This window comes from Sus scrofa, chromosome 14 (assembly GCF_000003025.6).
Source record: "Sus scrofa isolate TJ Tabasco breed Duroc chromosome 14, Sscrofa11.1, whole genome shotgun sequence".
NCBI lineage: Eukaryota > Metazoa > Chordata > Mammalia > Artiodactyla > Suidae > Sus > Sus scrofa.
Window position 1 is genome coordinate 42547430 of NC_010456.5, and position 12228 is coordinate 42559657.

A 12228-nucleotide genomic window follows, 5' to 3' on the forward strand; every position below is an offset into this window, starting at 1 on the left:
CGATTACAGAACACCAAGGGTCATGTGCCAGGAGCAAGAATCTCCCCTTCAGCAGAGAAAAACAGTTGGATAGAAATTCACCAATGTACATAAAGATGTTACCTCTTGCAGGGTAGGTGTAGGGGTGATTTTCTTTTCATTTTGCTTATCTTTACTTTCTTTTTCCACAGTTGGCTGTGGTTTAAAGAAAGAGATGGAGAGTGTGTGTGCCTTGAAGTCAATTAGACCTGGGCTGGAATCTTGGCTTCATCACTTACTAGCACTTAAGAAGGTAAGGAAGCCACTTATCTTTTCTAAGCCACAGGTTCCTCGATCATAAAATGGATGAGGATGATGGTACCCACTACGTGAGTTGTTTGAAGAGTTAGTTCAAATAACGCAGGTAAGATGTTTAGCTTGTCAGGCACACTTGAGCATCTCAACACAATCACAATTATTGATAACTTCATTTTTTAATTGACCCAGGCAGCTATAGCATGGCTGAAGGCACATGGGTTCTGGAACATGTTGGTCGTTTAGGAGACCTACCAACAGGAGAGCATGTCCCCTCTCTGAGCCTCCATTTTCCTGATGTGTAAAATGGGCAGAATCACGCCACTTCTCAAGGTTCCCCCACAAGCATCTGGCACCAGCAGGCATGCCTTACTATTATTACTTGTTGCAGAGGGCTGGCAGGCACAGAGCCAGGCTGGCAGGACTGGGGCAGAAGTTAGAACTGGAGGCGGCACCTTATCTCTCAACTTATTTCTGATTCTTCTGCAAGAGAGGCCTCCCCAGCCCCAACATTAATAGTTGCTGCTGTCATGATGTCTTTAAATTTAGAACACCCCCCCACACACGCAAACACGCATCCACCCACACACCCCCAGGAATAAATCTGCCAGGGTGGGAGAGAGGAAGGTCTGTCTCATTACAGACCTTCCTCATTACAGACAGAAGAGGGAGGCAGGGAAGCTGGCTCGATGCTGGAGGCTGCGGCAGTCAGGGCCCTGGGGGTAGGGAAGCTCCTAGGCTCTCTGCCCAGAGTGCTGGATGGGAAGTCAGGATACTTGGATAATTCAACCCATGAGGCTCATCAGCAAGGCTAGTCCATTGAAGAGGGGGACTAGATGACCACTAAAGTCCATGGGTTTGAATCTGGACACACCTGCAGATGGACTGGGTATCCTGGGTGAATTTGTAGCCTCTCTGAGCTGAGGTTTCCTCATCTATAAATGAAATTGTTGCAGGGTCATTTTCAAGGGCATATGACCTGTGTGATCCCACAGGGCTCTGCACTTGGTTTTAATGCTCTGCTGTTTTGAATTTCTTAATCATTTTTGAACAAGGGACATGTTCATTTTGTACTGAGACCTGCAAATCATGTAGCTGGTTTTGGGTAGTTGTAAAGGTTGAAGAGGCTCATGTCTGGAATTTCTAGCTCAAGCAAGGTACCCAGTGGAGATACAAGCCTAGTCTCTCTTTTCTCCTCCTCTCCCTGCCCCACCTTTCAAGTTCATTCTATGACTCTGTGGCCCTGAGCAAGTGGATCACCATCTCTGTGTCTTCAGTTTCTCATCTGTAAAACACACAAAAAACTGTAAAAAAATCTGTAAAAAACTACCTTACAAAAAATCTGTAAAAAACTACCTTAAAATTTCTTCTGGCTCCTACTTACTGTTCCCCTGCACCACAGTTCAAACTACAATTCATTCATTTATTCATTCAACAAACATTCACTGAGTGCCAGACACCTATCAAGCCAAGGTTTGCCCCATGGGCCTGTCCTGAACCAGCTATCCATGGGGAGAGGTGATCTTGCACAAACGTCACAAATACTCCTTCTCTGGGGCAAATGTCTCTTTCTTCATCTCAAAAGAACTTTGCTCTGATTTACAGGAGCCCTATCCACAGTTCGGTGCATCTATACAAGGGAGTACTACTGGGCCATAAAAGGGGACAAACTGTAGATATAGACATATCCAATGGCATTGATCTCTCAAGCATTATGCTGAGTGCAAGAAGCCAGACTCAAAAGGCTGTTTCATTTATATGACATTCTAGTAAAGGCCATGGGAAAACAGATTGGTGGTTGCCAGGGGCTAGGATGGGGGGAAGTACTGACTACAAAGGAGAACAGAAGAATTTTTGAGGGTGATAGAACTGTTGTGTATCTTGATTCTGGTGGTGGTTACACAGCTGAATGCATTTGTTAAAACTTGCAGAGCTATAAACTACAATGGGTGAATTTTACGGTAGGCAAATTATACTCAAAAAAAAAAAAAATGCTAAAAAAAATTCCAACCCATTGTGCCTTTTCCTGCAATGCTGGCTGAGCCCGGAAGGGAAGGGATGCTTCCAAGAGAATCAACACCTGCTCACTTCTCATCCTGGGCCCCTGGGATGCTCACCTGGAGGGAAGGAATGGCTCAGCCAGGGCAGGGACCACTACCATGAGCACCTGGGTTCCCACATGACCCTTATCTCATTGCTGCTCTGCTCAGAGAGCAGGCAGAGTCAGGGTTATTTTTGCTCTGAGAAGTACCAGCCACAGGGTACTTTCTCGGCAGGCAGCCGCCACCCCCTGCTGTGTTTACATAAAAACACATTTGCACAGGGTTTTGTTTTTACATTTGCCTCAGCGGCCTGGATTCTATTAAATGTGGGGGGGGGGCTGATTATCTGGCTGGAAGCAGCTGATGGGAGGGGGCAGGCTGAAGGAGGATGCTTTAGGCATGTGTTTCCTCAGTCCCAGGGAGCCCTGGGGTCTCTGAGCAGGGTGATAAAAGTGCTCACTCAACTCACCTGGGTAGGCGCCAGCATTTCCCAACCTTGGCCATTTGACATTTGGGGCTGGATGATTTATCATGGAGAGGGGCTGTTGTATGTACTTCAGGATGTCCAGAAGCATCCCTGGTTTCTGCCTACCAGCATCCCTCACCCGTCATGATGATCAAAAACATCTCCAGACATTGCCAAATGTCACCTACAGGGCAAAACTGCCCCTGGTTGACAACCACTGCCATGCACAAGAAGATACACATGCAAGCTCAGCTCAGCATCCCTCTGCCTTTCAAGGCCCACCTAAGGAGAGCACTGACTCTGTCTTCTGCACCTCTGCATCCCTGATTCTTTCCCCAGTGCCTGAAACCTTCACGTTTTAGAGGCTCAAAGACATTATGTGGGATAAGCAAACCATGGCAGCAAGACTGATACCGATGGCCACCAGCTGCCTTGGTTTGGAGGACACTGTTCAGTAATCAGACTTCGGCCATGGTGTGTGGATTGGTACCATGTGTTCCACATCTCCTCACCCAGCTTCAGGAGGTCCTGAGGCCCATGTGCATCCTCATTTTCCAGGTAAAGAAACTGAAGCACTCAGCTAGTGGGTGGTAGAGCTGGGATTTGAGTCCAGAAATGTCTGATGCCAGGGCCTAGTCTCTTAATTGTCACACTCCACTAAAGGCAGCTGCAGCCTTAAATATTTTTAATGACAAGATGGGGAATAAATAGTGACAACGATTCCCTCCTTAACCAAACTCTACTCAGGCTCCCCTGAACTCTTTTTTTATGCAAATGTCTCTGCATTGTCCAATTTTAGTAAGGCTCCTGCTAAGTCAGTTTAGCAGAATATCCATCTCCATGTTGGATCGCTCACGGTATCTAATAGGGTTTCTCACCATCCCCCAGGTAATGTTTGATCACCTGGCCTGCCTGTTAGGTTGATATTTCCTTTTCATAATTTTCCTTCCACTGACCCCCTCCCCCTCTGTTTTTTATATTATAAATGCCCATTTGGCCATGCCGCATTCAGAGCTGAGATAGTTCTATCCGATGACTCTTTTTTCCTATTGCAATAGTTCTGAATAAAACCTGCTTTACATTTACCTTAAGTACTGTCCAGCTCTGATTTTTCTTTAACAATAGATCCAGACAATGTATCTGCACACCTGGGGGAGGGAATGTGGTTGGAAACCAGAAAATCTCCAAGATTAATATGGTAAGGAGTGTGGACCTAGGTGCAAGAAATCAGCATCCAAATCCCACCTGGCCACTTAGCAGCTCTGCGAATTTAAGCAAGTTGCTGGACCTTCCTTTTGTCATCTGTAAAATGGAAACCAATGACAATAATACAGGACAGGGTTTTTGTAAAGACTAAATGAGATAATGCTATAAAGTGCTTACTGGAGCCTAGAAAATAGCCCTGAGCTCAATACATATTGGTTGGAGAGACACATACAATAGGCTTTGGGGAGAATGGCCCCAGATAATGTGGAAACCAGAGGAAGAGGTGAGTTTACATCCAGTCACTGAGCAAGGCAAGAGTGTTTGAATCCCAGACAGTCCCCACCCCCATCCCCTACCCATCCCCCCACAGTAAGCCAGAGCTGGCTATTCCTAAGTGGCTTTCTGCTTTTATGGTTGGACCAAAGAGAGGTCCACTTGTGTGTGCTGACCAATGACAGGCTTTTAGGTTGGGTAAGAGGCCCACACAGGCCCCTTTTACCACAGGAATTAGGCTACTGACCCCTGGAAATTGCAGAGCCTAATTCAGCATCCCTTGAACCCTTCTAAACAGTCACATTGAAACAAGCGACTTTGACTTGGCCTCAACTGAGACTGCCCTTGTGGGAGCTACCGAGAGGCACCACTGTCCCTCCCAGATCTGACTGAGAGATAGGACAAAGGAGGGGCCTCTGGGCCATCAGCCATAGAAGGTTCTGCTTCTCTGTGTTAATTCAAGAGCATCCACAGCTCCTGCTGAGCAGCTGAAGAGCTCTCTGGAGCCTCTTTTCAACTGAAAACAGTAATTTGCAAGAGCTCACAATGTAAGGAGCAGAAGGGATGGCACAGTTGAACCACAGCCGGCCTTTCTCATAGCCCAGAGCCTGCGGAGCCACTTCGAAGATCAGCAGCTGGTATGGGCTGGTGGGAGGGTCTGGGGACAGGAGGAGGGCACATCTCAACAGCTCCCTGGAATAAGCTGGGACTTTTACAGTGAAAGGGAAGCAAGCATGTCATGCCTGGGGCATTTGTTTCCTAGGGTTGCCATAAAAAATTACCCAAACTCGGAGGGCTTAAAACAACAAAAATTTAGGCTCTCACAGTTTGGAGACCAGAAGTTCAAAATAAAGGTGTTAGCAGGAGGCAGAATCGGTTCCTTCTGGAGCTTCTGAGGGAGAATCTGTTCCATGCCTCTCTCCTAGCTCCTAGTGGTTGCTGGCAATCTCTGGCATTCTTTGGCTTGTCGGTGCATCACTCTAATTTCTGTCTCCATCTTCACATGCATTTGTTCTCTCTGTGTGTCTGTTTTCTCTTCTTATAAGGACACCAGTCATTGAATTAGGTAGGGCCCACTTGAGTCTAGTATAACCTCATTTTAACTAATTACACCTATTTTCAAATAAGGTCTAATGGTAGTTCCAGATGTCCATGAATTTTGAGATGGGACACTATATTCAATCCAGTATACCAGATATTGAATTTCACTCCTTTCTTATAATTGTGTGGTAGTAGACAAGTGACTTAACTTCTCTGATCCTGTTTCCTCATCTTTAAAAAGGGATAACTATAGGATTGTTGTGATGATGCAGTATAGCAAGTGGCTCCAAGCACAGACCCTAGAGCCAGATGACCTGCCACCTACTTGCTGTGTGACCTTGAACAGTTTGCTAACCTCTCTGGTCATCTGTTCCCCTGTCCATAAGGATGAAAAGATTGAAAGATATCATGGTCCTCCTGTCCCTCTCATAGTCCCAAGTTCTTAAAGGTTCCTGAAGTCGCCACAGGGGTCCATGGGACCTCTTAGGATTTCCAAGACTCAGAAATTATACACTAATCCTCAAAAATGGTACAACTCTGTGCTCTTTTTGGCTGGAATTGGACTATCCCACAGTTAGAGTCCATTCTTTCTCAAGACAAGCAGTGTTTCTCATCAATAGTTTTAATTTAGTGAAAAAAATTTATTTACAATCATGAAGTTTGTCTGAGAAACAAAAATCTTTCCAAACACAGAAGGAAGGAACAACAAATCAGTTCTTGGGGCTGGAGAGTTTGGGCTCTGTGGGGTTAGCAGATATCGGCTAAAAATAACCACAGTAACAACTTTCAGTTATGGAATGCTGACTTCACGCCAGGCATTTTATTCACTACTGTCCGCATCACCTCTTATCCACAGAACAACCCTATAAGGCAGGTACTCTTATTACCTTACTTTACAGGTGAGGAAACTGAGGCCCAGAGAGGAGCAATGACTTGCCCAAAGTCACAGAGCTGTTTAGGGGCTAAGTGGGGATTTGAATTCAGGTCTGTTTGACTCTAGAGCTAAAACTCTTAGCCAAGCTGTTCAGTTGCCTCAGTTGATTATAAGCTCTAGTACAGAGAAATACAATGTGAGCCATATGCATAACTTAAAATGTCCTAGTAGCCACATTAAAAAAGTATAAAGAAACAGGTGAAACGAATCTTAATAATAGATTTAACTCAATATATATAAAATATTTATATCATTTCAACATGATATAAATATAAAATATTTAATATTTAATATAAATATAAAATATTTATATCATTTCAACATGATATAAATATAAAATAATATTATCAATGAGATATTTTCATTCTTTTTTTATTTTTATTTATTTTTTTCTTTTTAGGGCCACTCCTGAGGCATATGGAAATTCCCAGGCTTAGGGATCAGATCAGAACTGCAGCTGCCGGCCTACACCACAGCCACAGCAATAGGATACAAGCCATGTTTGCGACCTACACCACAGTTCATGGCAACACCGGACCCTTAACCCACTGCACAAGGCCAGGGATTGAACCTGCATCCTCATGGATATCAGTGGGGTTTGTTACCACTGAGCCACAATGGGAACTCCTACCTTCCTTTTTTAATAAGAAGACTTCAAAATCTGGTGTGCATTTTTAGTTCAGTGGCCACCATAGTGGATGGTGTAGCTCAGGAGATCCGGATATCTGTTGGGGATTTGCAGAGGTGGAGTAAATATATAAATTCATCAGACTCCAAATCAAGAAGCATCACTGCTACTGCTCCATGGCCTCTTTATGTGGGAGAGGAGGGAGCTGAACAATTTGTTTTTCCAGATTAGTCCAGGTACTAGGTGCTCATTCCAAGTGTCCAAGAGCCTCAGCTTCCTGGCTTGACCCCCACCCTGTGGCAGTTATGCCACCCCTGCTGAGGGCCCTGCTGGGGACTGACTGAGCCCAGCTTATTCTGGAGCCAATCCAGGCTCTTGTGGACCTCTGAGCACAGCCTAAAACCAGGAAGCGGTTCAGAAAAAGACCTGCAGAAACAACTAAAACAGCTTCTGCAAGACAATAGGACTGAGAATCTACTGAACCTCAGCTCAACCTCTCCTAACTAGGAGATCTTGCCCACTGTTCCATAACACTGGGGTCATCATAATACCCCCTTTTTAACAGCGTTGACAGGAGGGTCAAATGAGGAACTATAAAAATTACTTTAATCTCCTGAATATCAAACATTGATTATGTCACAGAGCAATGCTATTTTTCTCCCCATTTTATAGATAGAGAAACTGAGGCTCTGAGAGATGAAATACCTTGTCCAGCATCACACAACTAGCAAATGATGGATTTCTCATAAGATGGTTGTGAGGATCAAATGAATCAGTAAATTATATGAAAGCACTTAGAAGAGTGCTGGGCACATAGTATGTGCTCAGTAGACTTTTTGCTTCCATTATCATCATCATCATCATCATCACTAGTACCATCATTATCACTATCACTGTCACCGTCATCATCATCATCGTTGTCCTTATCACCATCCGCATCATCATGCTCACCACCATCATTTACATCATCATTGTTGCCATCATCTTTGTCATCACCATCATCAATGTTATCACTGTCATCCTCCTCCTCATCGTCTGCCTCCCCGTGTGTGCTGTGAGCACAAAGCACAATGTTGGGCACAGAGCTGCAAAGAAACTCGAGCAAGCTTCTTAATCAGGTTAAGTAATAAATTAGGTTAAATCCAACCAATAAGGGGGAGGGGGAAGGAGTGGGATGGACTGGAAATTTGGGGTTAACAGATGCAGACTATTGCCTTTAGAATGGATTAGCAATGAGATCCTGCTCTATAGCACTGGGAACGATATCTAGTGACTTAGGATGGAGCATGATAATGTGAGAAAAAGGAATGTTTATGTGTATGTGTGACTGGTCACCTTGATGTACAGTAGAAAATTGAATAAAAAAAAAAGGTGAAGTTGAAAGATGAGTTTTGTTTGGTAGATACACACAAACACACACACAAACCCTTACACCTGGGACATTTTGTTTGGAAGATACACACACATGTGCGTGTGTACACGTGCACACACACACACACACAAACCCTTACACCTGGGACATTTTCTTTGGCCAAAGAACACTGAAGCACCCAGATTTGAGAATGCCTTTGGGGAGAGAAAAATAAGTCACTTGCAACCGTCCTGTGGAATTTGTTCTCTCCTTCCAGTACAAGAAGGCATAGGGAGCACAGCCACCATCTTTGGCTTCTTGGCCACTCATGGGGGAAGCTGCCAAGTGAAATAACCTCTCTTGGGTCTTTAATGGGCTACTTAAACAGAAGGGGCCTTGTCCAGGGTGTTTTATTTATTTATTGTTAGCACCACTGCCAACCAAGTTTATACAGAGTTGCTACAGGTCAAGCTCTGGGCAAAACCAAAGAAGCCCTCTCTGGCTGCCTTTCGGCTCACCCAGGGAGGTGGCCTCTTGATGACTTCTCCATCCATTCCTCCATCCCTGATTCCACAAAGTTTACCAGCCCCACATCTTGCTCCCCTTCCCATGCTGCCTTCGAATTAATTCTTTAAAGCCAGTGACACCAAGGTGATAATGAATTTATGTGCAGACATTTGCATGTGTGTGTGGGGGGGGTCTTCCTGAATTTCTAGGGCCTGGGTGGGTGGGAACTGAAGAGAGTAGAAAGTAGAATTTCAAAGAAGGGAAGTAATTTTAGCACTGTTCAAACTGTTATACAGGAAGCCTCCCACTCCCAGTTCACACTGGCCCTGCAAAGTTGACATTTCTGCTGAGACCTGTAGACAACTCAATTGTGTAATTCTAGGCTCTCAACAGAACTAGGGGAATTCCCTAGAACATGCTGAACTAGGACATTCATTCAACATATTCTATTGAGCATCTGCTCTATACCAGGCACACTTTTAGATAATGAGGTAAAGGAGAGAATGAAATGAAACCCTAGTTTTCTGTATATTACATGATAAGTAAGTAGGAACTTGAAATTCTGCCTGGAAATTTAAGGAGCATCATTCTTTTTCAGCTAGTGTTTACTGAGCCCAGCCCTATTTTAAATACTTACCAAAATTTTACAACATAATTACTGCAACAACCCCACTACGCACATTATCCCCATTTGACAGATAAGAAAATTAAGGCACAGTGAGGCTGACAAACTTGCCCCAAGTCATTCACTAAGAAACAGGGAGAACTGTGACTTAAACCCAGGAACCTAAGGCTGTAGAAGTACATGGAGGGGCATCCAACCTAGTCTTGCAGTGAGAAATCAAGCTATGATATGAGAGATGTGTAGGGAATGCCTGGTGAAGGCGATGGGGGCAGGAGGAAAGGACACTTGGGGGAGACATGGAGATAGTGGCCTGGGGAAGGGTAAATGACCTACTTGAAGACTCTAGGTTAAAGTGGTAGGGCATGATCTAGCCCCAGGACTTCTGACTCCAGGCCTATGTTTCTGCTCCTTTTTTATACCCTTGACCTTGTGAGCCCTGCTCTCTAACCAGCTAAGCTAAACCAGGGCTCAGCAGGAGCCTAAAATAGCTATAGCTTCCAGGCAAAATTAGTGCCAAGTCAATCTTGTCCCATTCATCACTCTGACTCCAACCTTGTTATTTTCAGGCAACACGGCACTGGGAACAAGTTGAGAGAGGGAGAAGGGGGCTCCTTCAGTCCTGTTACATCACTAAATTTCTAATGGAAAATCTGTCTTTTCTATGAACAAGTTTTAAAGACAATGATTAAAGCACCTGCAGAATCCTTTGACCCTTGCCCCCTTCTTCTGGCTGCAATATCCTGCAGAACCCAAATCTCCTCCAGACAGTGTGGTTTGAGTAGGCTTGACCTCACATTCCACTCCAAAGATGAGTCCTGACTAGACTAAGCCAATCAGCATAGCCATCTCCCTCTTCCAACACAGTTACTGGTTCAGGAACAGCAAATAATCTAGTCAGAACCATCGATACTGGCTGGAGAGAGAGGTTCTGGCTCCTTACGAGTTAAGGCATGTAGGAAATATGAGCTTGGGCTCCCAGGGACATCTTACTATTATCAGGGTGGCCAAAAATTAGGATAAGGTACAGATTCAGAGTAACTAAGATCTGATGGTCTTTTAGCCTGGATCAAGCCACACCTGAAGCAAGTATTTGTGGATCTTGATATCTATGAACCAAAACAAATTATTTCCTTTTTAGAAAGTCCATTTCAGTTGTGTTTTTGCCACTTTCAATACAAAAGTTTTACCTGTGTCAGAGCTGTTGCAGAGTTCCTACCCAGTTTTGTGACTACCTGTGGTTTGGGTCAGGAGAAGGCAGAAGTCTGGGATTGAATTGAAGTTGGATGGCAGGGGGCTTTCTGAGGCAAATTTGGAATGATTATGAGTCCAAAAGGCAGAATCTGTTCTGCAGAGATTTAAAATGCAGCCCATGGATTTTCAAGAAAGAAGAAACATAGTAACATTTTTTTCTACTAAATATCTAGCTATTGTATTTTGCACATTATCTAATCTTACCACCTTACCATCTGATGAGGTGGGGGTGAGTAGTCTGATTTACATATGAGCAAAATGAGACCCAGAGAGAAGTGGTACATGCAAGGCATACAGAAGCAGTGTAGAACTGGGCTTGAAACCCAGGTGGGTATACCATGAAGAACCCCAACCCTAACACATCACCATCTCCCTGATAGCAGGTGCCCTGGGAGATCCTGTTTACCCTCCAGTGGATGGGGTTTAATGTCAGCGCCTGAGAGCAAATGACAAAGAGAGGTAATTTCACCAGGACCATTTTCTCCACTTAACCTTGGCAGGAACCCAAGGGCAATAAACACTCCCCCAGCATGGCAGAGGACTTTGCTGAAACTAACAGATGACTTTGCTGAGAAGAGGAAGCCCTAAGAGAATCACAATGCAGGAATGTCCTGGGCATTCATTCCCATGCCAGCCACAACATTCATGAGATGTCCCCATCATGATCATACCAATATCAGAGTCATGCAATGGGTACATGCTTCCGAGGCAGGTGCTATGATGATTCCACTGTACAAACAAGGAAGCTGAGGCTCAGAGAGGTGAAGTCACTGATCCAATGTTACAGAACTAGTACTGGATTCAAACGAGCTGACTCCCAGACCAGGAGAGTTTCCAGTACTCCAGTGTTTTCCAAATTGTAGAACCAGCCTTGTTGTGAGAGAGTAAATTATTGGTTAAATAATATTTGATCACAAAGTGAGAGAGTTATTCCCTTTTAATTTTTTAATCAATCTGATTATGTCAAGAAAAAAGTCTCAGTTTGGTGCTAACAGATCACTAACACTTCTCTAAAGCTACCCATCCACCTTCATGGCAGAGAGAGGCATCAAGCTCATAGTCCCCAGCTGGTAACAGTGCCTGACTGGAATTGATCAACCTTGTTTTGTTTTTGTAGCATTTATAGTAATTAACCTCTATTTAGGGGAAGTCATATTGATTTCATATTCTTAGGTCAGTTAGCTTCTTAAGTAAACAGTTTTTGCTTTTTTTAAAAAAAGTCAATTCAAAGAAAAGCAAGCAAATGTGGCAAAAATCACCAAGGTGGTGTGCTGATGACTTAAGTCTGAGAGATGTTTCAGCCATACCCTCAGCTGAACCCCAAATTCCATCTCATCAACTCAGCAAAAGGGAGAGTCCAACAAAAATAGGGCCAAGTGAAAAAGGTCAGATGATGGCCAAGTTGTCATAATTCTTATTACCAGTGCAGGATGGAAATAGAAGATGGATCTTCTGGACAGAAAGCTGATGTGGGTAGGGAAGGCATTTCTAACATAAGCTCCAGGTTGGAGAACTAGCAGGGTCTAGTAAAGCTAAGCATCTATCTGGCCCATGACCCTGCAAGTCCACTCCCAGGCACACACCCGAGAGCAATGAGACTTGTACAAGTATCCTCTAGCAGCTCTGTTTCC

At 44.3% G+C, this 12228-nt stretch overlaps 1 protein-coding gene and 1 long non-coding RNA gene across 10 annotated transcripts in view; one reads left to right on the top strand and one right to left on the bottom strand.

Annotated features, from left to right (window-relative positions):
• The window catches only part of WSCD2 (WSC domain containing 2), a 101466-nt gene that overhangs the window by 64507 nt on the left and 24731 nt on the right, over positions 1-12228 (bottom strand). The window lies entirely within an intron of this gene.
• Positions 1-12228, top strand: part of LOC110256611 — a 29458-nt gene that overhangs the window by 1408 nt on the left and 15822 nt on the right. The window contains exons 2-3 of one of the 3 annotated variants that reach the window (XR_002338362.1): positions 171-271; positions 7536-9757. This is a non-coding gene — a long non-coding RNA (uncharacterized LOC110256611). Of the gene's footprint in view, positions 1-170; positions 272-3120; positions 3263-7535; positions 9758-12228 lie in introns of those variants that run through there. The other 2 variants (XR_002338360.1, XR_002338361.1) reach the window with 2 other exon arrangements.